The sequence below is a fragment of the Pygocentrus nattereri genome, chromosome 26, assembly GCF_015220715.1.
Source record: "Pygocentrus nattereri isolate fPygNat1 chromosome 26, fPygNat1.pri, whole genome shotgun sequence".
Classification (NCBI taxonomy): domain Eukaryota; kingdom Metazoa; phylum Chordata; class Actinopteri; order Characiformes; family Serrasalmidae; genus Pygocentrus; species Pygocentrus nattereri.
In genome coordinates this window covers 26318783-26329901 of record NC_051236.1, presented here as the reverse complement: position 1 = coordinate 26329901, position 11119 = coordinate 26318783, and the positions used below count along the sequence as shown (strand labels likewise).

The 11119-nt window shown below is 39.0% G+C and overlaps 1 long non-coding RNA gene across 1 annotated transcript in view; it reads left to right on the top strand.

Moving 5' to 3' along the window:
* The first annotated feature begins 3862 nt into the window (after positions 1 to 3862).
* LOC108427699 overlaps positions 3863 to 11119 on the top strand; it is a 12533-nt gene continuing 5276 nt past the window's right edge. Inside the window, exons 1-2 of the long non-coding RNA XR_001857876.2 lie at positions 3863 to 3945; positions 5405 to 5460. This is a non-coding gene — a long non-coding RNA (uncharacterized LOC108427699). The remainder of the gene's footprint in view (positions 3946 to 5404; positions 5461 to 11119) is intronic.

Sequence of the window (11119 nt, the reverse complement as noted above, 5' to 3'; positions counted from 1 at the left end):
TTCATTATCAGCAGACGATGAAGAACTCAATAAGATTATACCCAGACAGTGATGGTCTCTATGTGATATTCGTTATTTGCAGAATAGCACTTCTGTACATGCCTGCATAAAGTGTCTAGAACAGCAAAGTATGGTATAGTTTTCAGAATTGAGGGAACAAGTTTGTACTGAGATGTCACAGGAGCAGGACAGCAGTCAGTGCGTATCCCTGATTTGACGTTGTACAAACACAGAATATGGGTATGTATATGCTGAGTGTGTACATATAGCACGTGTGTAGTGAGTGATGAGTAATGAGTTTGTTTCAAGCACATACACACACACACACACATACACACACACATACACACACACACACACACACACATACACACACACACACATATACATACACACACACACACACACACACACACGTGAAATGATCCACCCACATGAACCATTCTGGCTACAACAATTCCTTTTCCACAGTTGGACAGAATGGCAGGTTAGGTTTCCATTTCCATCTCAGGATCTTAGAGGACAGAGGAGAGGCGTGAGGTCATATAGGAGAATAAAAACTGGTTCAACTGCTCTCAGATAGCGCCAGCAGACAAGCAGACAAGGACAATGTCTTCCAGGACTTGTCTGAGGACACATTTAGAGAAATAGTTTGGCAAATTTAAATGTGCTTATTATAAATGTATTGCATTTTCTCCTTCATTCAAATGTGGTCAATAAGCCAAAATATGTTGTCCAAAATGTGCTTCTTTCATTTTAAACTGGACCATTAAGTTACTATTACCATTTTTATAGGAATTGTTGGGTAAAAAATATTGGTAGAATATTGACAGAAATACTGGCTTTGCTGATCTAGCAAATACAATCATGACTACAGGTTATTATGGGTCTTCTATAGCAATTCTAATATGTAGAGCAATTAGTATAAAACATCCAAAATTGGAGAATTTCTTAGTAATTTATGTTTTTAATTCCACGATTTAGTCACTTTTAATCATTTAGCTGGCTAGCATCATGCTAAATGATGATGCGAGGGAGGATTATGTTAGAGGCAGGATTGTCTTAGACTCCCAGTCACAGATAGCTGCAGCATCTCTGGGGATTGAGCTAGCAGGTTCCTAATGACAGGGCCAATCCTTAGACAGTTGTTCCACTTGGGAGGCCCCAGTTTATGCATTTGCCTCCATCGAACCCTGCAGAAATAATCGACCTTAGTTGGACCTTTATACCTAATATTAAAATGCCCTCTTATATTGCTTAAGAAGAGAGTTGTCTCACTGTGTTAGACCAACCATTTAAACTGCAGCATATTTAGTTTGAAAGATCAGATCCACATATTTTTGTATATTTCCAAAAGGTGTTTCATAGCTTTTGCCATTTTCTTCCCATGGCTGAATGCTACAAGGCCCTCAAACAAGGTCCTCTCCAACACCTCTGATTTTTAACCCAAAGTAAGCCCTTGTTGTGTATGTTCCCAGGGCTGATCTCTTCATATTATACGTCATACCTCAAGATAGCTTCTGATATCTAAGATCATGTGGGTCATGGGCTCACCAGAGGTCATACAGAGGACATTGAGGGACAGATTTTGTAATACGAATGCACTAGCCCTTGTCTAGTTTAGCCTCAGTGAGCTACTTGGCTAGCTACGCAACCTTTATGATGTGGTCTTTGTTAGTGTAAATACCAACTTTGACGAGTGGTTTTCATTAAATGATTCTCATTTTTGTTCGCAGAAATACACAAATAATGTGTGTGGAAAAATAGGACCCTGGAAACATAACCACCCCAAAGCTAATGTAGCTAACAAGCGCGTTGGAAATTTATATACAATCAGCATTGTGCAAACTGCATGCGTGAATCTCGAACCTGCGTCATGTTGTTGAGTAATTTCAAATAGCTTCGCTTGTGTGATTTCTGACACAATATGACAAACTATTATCTGCAAAAATGAACAAAAGTACAGGCAAAGATGACACCTATCACTGTTTTTACCATGCAATGTACTTTTATCCATCTTTATATCCTTTTTTTGTTCATGTCTTGTTCAGTGAGCTCTCGCTTGGTGCTTCTGCTGAAATAGCTCTGTCTATTATACTTCACTGTATTGAATCTAGACTCCTCTGCATTTTCATTGTTAATTGGATTTGTATGGTGTCCTTGTAAAGAGAGATGGTGGCACCTGTTTGAAGACAGATGATCATTGTCTCTAAAGCTGACATATTACTAATAGGGTCACACAGAGATCAGGAGGTCAAGAAAGATTGTGAAACTGCACGAGGGAAGAGCATGTCCCTGTGTTTGCCAAGCTTGTAGATGAAAGGCTGCAGGAGGCCATGTCCAGGAGAGAATGGGCTATGGTACAAGGTGACATTGTGTCCCACTGGAAAAATTCCAGCGACACCGGGAGTTTGTGAGCATGTAAGTGACCTTGAAACTTGAGAGGAGTTCCTGGAAGCACTTTCTTGTTATTCAGCCAAGCTCGAACCTTAATACAGTGCTAATAATTAATGCAAAATGCATGTTTCAAATCTTTGAACTGCCATTAGCTTTGCATTTAAATACCCTTGTTTAAATTCTAAATGAAGCAAAGGCTTCTAATATCACCCTCATGACAATGTATTTCATTTATTTTCATATTCGTATAATAAAGCCTTTAACTGGGCTGAGATTGGTAGTTAGATACTTGATAGTTGCTGTAAGATACTTGATCAGAGATGAGTCAGGTTTCTCTCTCTGTGTGTGTGTGTGTGTGTGTGTGTGTGTGTGTGTGTGTGTGTGTGTGTGTGTGTGTGTGTGTGTGTGTGTGTGTGTGTGTGTGTGTGTGTGAGACAGCTGGTGTAAAAACAGGGATGGGTTTAGCGTGAAAGCCTGCTGGGAAATGAGACGGTCACTTTCCGTGGGCCCATACCCACAGCACAGGATTAGTAACACCCTGATACACCCCTCCCTGCTGCACACACACTCCTCCATTACGCAATCAAGTCATGAACTCTCAGCTATTAGACTGGCCTAACTACAGCAGCGCAGCACCCATAAAAAGGTGAGGGATCAAAGTACTGCCGTTGTTTCCATCAGCTTTCTCCATACATCTTATTATTTTGTAACTACAATGACTAATCAGTAACTGCAGTATAAATCATTGTAAAATAAATTACAGTGAATTATTGGCTTATTAGGTACATTACTTTTACAGTAATTAACAGTACCATACTGATTGTGAATAACTGTAAAATAACAACTTCATACTGTGACTCTAAAGTTACCTGGACCACAAGATTACTGTGATGTAGCTGCATTCTCTTGTACACTTACACAGTAATAAGCTGTACTTAAAATCCAGTATTCTCCTGTATTTTTACAGAATAATTAAAGTAATGCAATTTAGTAGCCAGTAATTTGCTGTAAATTTGCATGTAAAAGTAGCTTTCATTTCCGTTACCAGTATCAAAAACAGACTTTTTCACCATGTTTTGCACTATGAACAAAATATTTCAATCAAGAATAGCAGACAGTTTAACTTAACGTCTTAACTGAAAATTGCACAAACATGACCAAAAAGTCTGGCGACACGATAAACAAAACATTTTTGTCAACACTTCAACGTAAAACTTTAAAAATCTTAAAAACGTGAATCGCCAGTCGAATAGGAATTTGCTGTGTTATTTCAGAAAGCATCTGAAGATGAGTTGATTTCACAATAAAATGATGAATAACAGTTGTGTCAAATACGTAGGGGTGAAAAGATTGAAAAGATGCAATTAGACAACAATTCTGGATGCATCTCGATATGTGCTTGCGGTTTCCACAGCCTCATCACAGCCTGTACTTGTCAAGTGCTGTTAGCTTTGTTGAATCTGAATGTAGATACACTCAGCACACCGGATAAGCCTATAGGCCTGTTTCACAATCTGATTCAAGCTAAGAAACATAAATACAGAAAAGGTAAGGTCAGTTTACTTCATATGTTCTTCACTTTACAGTTAAACCTTCAGTAAATTCTTAAACTTATGTGGGGTGTTGTGGAATACTGGATTAGCTTGTTAGCCTGTAGCAGTGGTTGGTAAAGCTGTGGTCTTACATAAGGGCATAGTTACCCAGATTTCAAAACTTTTATTTCATATTCACAGAACTCGACAAATGTGCATGCATCAGAGAGATCTTGCATTGATATCGGTTGACATGACAGCATTGATTCAGACGCTTTTACAGGGCAATCTGGTTACAGCTGAGAATGGATTATTTTCCCACCCCTAATAATAAAATATTATTGTATGACAGTGATATCCAAACTGCTCTTCTGACAGCTTCTGCTGAGCTTCGGCTTTTTGACCATAATTGATGGAATGGCTAAATGTGGCTAAGGACGATTAGCATGCTACTGCTCACAGACTCATTCAGCATTAGCATTACGGGTTATAAACCTGTGATTTGTCCTGTTTGGTCTAATCAACCATGAAGTTGCCGCAGCACAATATGGCAGCAATAATGGGACCTTTGTTAGCTCACTCTCTCCCCGCATAGAGGGGGAAAAAACAGGAGGTAGTGGCTCATCCTATTACTATGGGCCTCTGTGTTTCCGAGAACACTCACGCTACCTCCCAAACCAGCACACTAGCTGTGACCTTAAGCTGACATTGTTGGGAAAGCAGTGATGGTCGACTCTCAGAGAATCAGCAAAAACAATGCGTTTGACTCACTCGCTTGGGAAAGAGCCTAATCACATGTAAATCACCCAGGGCTTGCTATCACGTTTAAATGTCTTTGTCTATAGGAGCCAGTGAAAAGGAGGCACTGTTGCATAATTCAGATCTTTTAACAAGTGTTTGTTCATTCCCATAAAAAGGCAGCACATTGTGTGGAATTCTTTTTATTTTTAGCTAGTAAACTATTTTTAACGATTAAAGACGGTAAATTTAAAGTGTACCTTATATTGCCAGCTTATTTCTTAGTATTCCCTTCAGACACAACATTCCCTGGAAATGCTTTTAGTAGGACCATGTCCTTTACCTGCAGTACTGCCTGTTCTCAGAAACACCTTCACCTATTAGCATATAGTGAGTCTCCTGAGGTGTGTGTGAGTTAAAATGCACCTGAGTGTATATAAACTCACATAAAAATGGTATTTTTATTAGACATGTATCAAAGAGGAAGGAAGAGAGAATGGGAAGAAGAAGGAAATGATAAAAGCATATGGACAGACAGCAGTGCACTTGTTGTTCTCCTCCAAGGCTTGACCTTGAAACATAGGCCTAAGTGCCCAGAGCACTGAATATGTGCATGCAAGGGTATCCCTGCTGTAATGTGCGCTCGCAGGCATGATGGCTACAAAGCAATGAAAAGTTGCTGACAGCCTGAAACTTATTAGCTCGGCTAACGGAGATCCTGCTCTCCCTCTGGCCAGACCGGCAGCCCAGCCCACGACAGAGAGGAGCACGAGACAGAGGACAAGGAACAATGGTGAGTAGGAGAAGGAGGGAGGGCAGGAAAGAGGGAAGGAACAGAGAGGGATGAGGGAGAGGAGAGGAAGGGGGCATAAGAGGCTGGGGCACTGGTAAGGTCACCACGGTTTGGATTCCTCTGGAATAACTTATTGCTGCGGTGAGGACAAACAGATCATTGACACCAGCCATTCAAGAAAAAAACAGAAAAGTACACAGAAGCCTCAACAACTAATTCAATTATACATTTTTTCAGTATTTACTTTGCCCACTCTTTAATTTTATTACAGCTTCTACTCCTTTTTTCACATCAACAGAGGTCAGTCTGAGAAGTTGGGTGCATTTTCTGCTTCAACACAATCCAAACATACTCAGTGATGTTGGGGTCTGGACTCTGGGGTGGTCAGGCCATTGTTCTGAACACCAGCAGTGTCTTTGTTTGATTTGCAAATTTTCTTCTTTTCTTTGCCTCTGTGTCTTTCCGTTTTTGGTAACAGCTACACACTTTCATCCCTATAGCACTGAGTTGTCTTCTTACAGTGGAAAGATGGACAAAAACTCAAACAAGCAAAAGTGGTTGGTTGTTAAGAACTCCTGTTAACTTCAGATGTGAAAACTCCTGTTTTTCACATATTTTGAATTGACTTTCCTCCTCCTAATGTGAGATTATCCTATATCTAATCACCTCAGAAATAACTCCTGAAAAATAAATAGCTCCTATTTTATGGCTATGTGCATATCTGTGTGTAACTTCATGTACACTGTCAGCAAAAAAGGGTTCTATATAGTACCAAAAAAGGGTTCTCTTGCTTGTAACAACAGATTTACTCTTCCGAAGAACCATCTACAGTACATTCTCCATCAATCTGAAGAAAGCTTTCATGGTGTAAAGAACCCTTTACTCATGCAAAGGGTTATTTGTGTTCATGGTACTGTATAGAACCATTTTCTTCACTAAAGTACATTTGAAGAACCACCGTTTTTAAGGGTGTCTAATATTCCCAATGTATGAGTACATCCAATACTGAAAAAATGAAATATTGTGATTATTCTATCATTAAAATCTGGTTACCATCTTAAATATTAAATCCTGGGATTAAGTGATTAAGCCCTTAAAATCACAGACCTATCACAACCTACGGCTTATTATTCAGTAAGTGCATGGACTGCAATGCAAACTAGCTGAGTTAATCTTAAGTTAAACACATGTGTAAGACAAGTTTGGACCATGGGCTTATAAAGGATTAATATTAAGACTTCTCATTCAGTCAATACTATGAATTCTTTTGTACCTGATATGAAACTATGATGTTTAATTGTATATGTAATTATTACATATCTTATAAAGGTAGCTTATGTGAGTAGCTCTTCCTGCACATACTAATAATAAAATATTTGGTACTTTTCATAGCTTGTTTTTCATTACATACAAAAAGTCTCACGATTCCACTGAGATTTTGTCCATATATTGCAACAAACGACGTGGCTGGTAATCCATGGCCTGTCCTATAAGCAAGGTGAACTTTTAACAAAACTCAGAGGTCAAACTGAAAGAGACGACCCATTCATGTTAAGTGTTCACATATTGGAGTGGTTAGTAGTGTAATATGTTTAATGTGTAAACTGGCCTGTGTGAGCTGTAAGAGGAGTCATGGAATAGAGGTATTTACACTGACCTATACCACAGCAGGAGGCATGGAAAGGTTCTGTTGTCTTTTGGTTATTTAGATGTTCTGTTTCATACTGGTGAACCGGAGGGAATCAAAGACAGAGGGTCAACTTGTGAAAATGTGCTGCTCCTAAAAAACTGCACAAGTGTTCAAATCTCAGCCCTCCAGATATTGATGATTTTTTTAACCCAGGTGACCCATTACTTACACTAACCCATTAATGTGCAGACATAAAGTGGATATGGGATATGGGACGACTGATTTTTTTAAAAACCAAAATAATAGGAAATCTAAGTTTTAATGTGAATAGTATTAGGAAAGTATGAAAAAGACGTTCATGCATAATTAAACAAAATTCATCCTTTTTGCAGGGCTGTCCAAAGAGTGATCTATGAGCCAAAACTGGTCCAAGAAGACGTCTGTTGTTTTGGCCCACCAGAAATTGACTAATGTCATTGTGTAATATCCCAAAACATCTTCTTAAAAACAGTGAAAACATATATACAATATATATATATATATATATATATATATATATATATATATATATATAAAACAATATATATTTTTAAAACTGAAAGCAGCCTACCTTCTTTTTTTGAATACTGTTTTGTGGCATTTGGCCCACCACAAATATCATACTTTAGCTCCCCAAAACAAAATGTTCAGGTACCACAACTTTATACCAATCAGATCAGGTTCTCTGGCACTTTACCTCCTGATAATAAATGTAGTTATTGGACATGAAGGCATTCACAATATACAAGAGCACATTTGGAATTAAGCACTTCACATATACATTCAAATAGTTTTGTTGCACAGGATGTACAGCTACACAGTCACAGGAAAAGCCTGACACACCTCACACATCCTATATGCACAAGGTCACCTATGCACACTCTGAATAACACATCACATCAACACCATTTTGTCTTTCACTCACTTTCTGCAATAATTGTGTTGACGTATTATTTTACTGTAATGCTGTAATACAATGTAACACACCAATCAAATAAATTCACAGCATTGACGAGAAGTATGTATGTCCCTGTAGGAGCTGTAAAGGCCGTAGCGGCTGTCTGTCTGAGGTTTGGCCTCCTGCAGCAGCCTGGCCCTTCTCTTCCTACTCAGTGTCCAGCTCCACTGAGATTTTCCAAGTTTAGCCTAACATATCCCTCATTTATCAAACTCTGGCCATGTCCCTCACACTACCACAATGTATGGCTCAAACCCATGTAAAAACAAATTCTTTGAATGCTTAACCATAATTAAAAAGGTCAAGTAATCGAACCAGCTGCTAGTTTCTTGAAAAATACTCTCTGACCTCTTTGAAGTCAGCTGAAACAAACAACAAAGTGATGGCTGAGTGAAAAGAGCTGAGGAAGGAAATGTTTTTTTTCCCTTTTTTGGCTAATGTCATCTGCCTTGTGAATAAAGGAAAGGAAAATGTGCCAAACTGATGAAAACCTCTTCTATCAGACCCAAGAACAGGAAAAGAAACTTTCAAACAACTTGCCCTACAATGCTCAGCTACTGAAATGATTAAATGTTTCTACTGGAGAAATACAGCAGGGACACTTCAGCCATTTATTCTCCAACCATGGCACTAATCTCCAATTAGCCTCTGACATAGCCTGTTTCTCTCAAGCACAGTTCTGATAGGAGAGGTCTTCTCTAAGAACCACGACTAATAGGTCATGTGACACACTTTCTATCCTGCGAACTGAGAATTGGAGTGAAAAGTCATATTAAAGAGCAAAAGCTGTGCATTTAAAGATGGATGTGGGGCCTATAAAGCAAATGAACAATTTTGGCTGCTCATTTTGTGGAGTTTGGACAAAACTGTCAATAAATTGTTCTTGACCGCACACACATCCCCTGCAGCAGTTTGGTTTTCAACCAGTCAAATGAACGCAAGGCCATAAGCCACCTTCCTGTTTGTTCAGGCTGCTCTAAAGTTATGCTTTATGTTATTTTGGTTTCCACTGTATGGGATGTTTCTCAAAACTTTCATCAGTTCAGATGTGCCTGCTTTCTCCTGCAGCTAAATCATGCCTGTAATTATATTCATCCTATAATTACACAATGGACTGAAGGCAGGTTCCAAAACCGAATGCAAAATGGTTTTACAGCTGTCTCGTTCCTGCAAACAAACCATAATTGCAGCATTGCCGTTTAAATAGCATTTTGCAATTGACAGCCTGTGTGTCTCCCACCTATAATTAAAACAGACAAAGAGAGAAAGAGGGGAAAGGTGGGAGATTGAAAATAATGATGTGATGGATACAGAGAATGAATGTGTTGGACTGGGCTGTCACTTTAAGCAGCGCTGGGTCTGCACTGTAACCCTCAGAGTTACAGCACCGGCAGCAGGGCACTGATTGCCACTGTTGAGGCGGATTGAGACGGGGAAGGCCGAGTTCCTTTATGATGGTCGACAGCTTCCATAAATATACGATGTTGAGAGTCATTGGCCTGAACCCAGTGGCTCCCACTGCTGCACTGAGAGCACTCAGCACTGAGTCGCTGCTCATTCCACACCAAACAAGCTGGAAAAAAAAGTGGGCAATTTATCACAGAGGTTACCAGTGGGAGCACCTGAACTGAGAAGTGAGCCTGAAGTGCTTGAATTTGTTATGCAGTATTTTCTATACACAGAAACATGCTTGCAATGATTTTACTTTATTGAAATATGTACACCATATCTAAGAGAATAAAGTATAGTAAAAGCAAGTAAAAGAAAACTTAACCTCCACCCCCCACCCCTGGAGCGATTCCACTTGGACTCTCCCTGGCTCTGCCCACTCACACCACCTTTGCACACCTGCAAGTGATCTAGGACTCATTAACTCCCTTCTATGTGCCCTTTTGCCTGGTTTCATTTTTTTTCGAAGTCTCTGTTGTATCTACTGAGTTCTGAGCCCTGGTTTCAGTTTGTTGCTTTCCTGTTTTGCCTCTTGCTTTATCTTCTAGTTATTTGAATATGGGTACGTCTTTGATGATGCCTGCCTGTGTTTTGACCCCCAGCTGTTGTGACTATGAGTGCTGGACTCCCCCATGATAAAGCCATCACGCACCTGTAACCAACCTACATGCCTCTGTCATTACAGTTGCACACTATTCACATGGAAATGAAGTTCATGTGCAGGTTCGGACACAATATACATTTTGGTGAGGTTCATTTTAACAGATGGAGGCAAACAGAAAGTTACCAGAAAGTCTGATAAACTAATGCAAAAGATAATTCATCTAGTACAGTTCTATGTCGTTTACACCAGACAAGCTTTCCAACCCAAATATATAAAAATAGAATCATCAAAACAAATATGATTATTGTAAAGAGGCTTTATCTCTCTGAAATTGCTCTGCTAATTTTGTTATGGGAATATGAGATCATGACCAAAGAATGTTCCACTTGAACCTGTTTAACTGCATAAAATATACATTTTACAGTTTTGCTCTTGCTTAGTTTGGGATGAATTCTTTACACATTTGCATTAAGGTACATTCAATACATCACTTTTCACAATGTACCACTGTCCGATATGTTGTCTGAATAGCCGAAGTTGATGGACACTGAATACGCTGTCCCCAAATGTATTCAATACTTGAATTTAAATGTAATTAATTCAGTTCCTCTCTGTTAATTTATATATGTAATGCTTTGGTCAACATGTTTCATGAAAAATTCTTTTATTTAAAACTCTCAACATTATTTTGGCCCTCGTCGCCTACTTTTGTTCACTGCTGCTCCCATAATTCCACTGCTGTCTAATGAACTAAACATACAATCTGCTGTATCTCAACAACACACGCTTGCAAACTTGACTATAAAGTAGGGAAATAATTTGTAATGCTTAGATTAAAAACTAAGATCATCAAATCATCAAATTAAAAATCATCAAATTGATTTATCTGTCTACTCAGGCTCTAGGAGGGACTTCACATGCTGATTTTTAAGTAGTTAATAAAACAAACATAGTGTTAGTGCATAGTGATGTGTTTCTC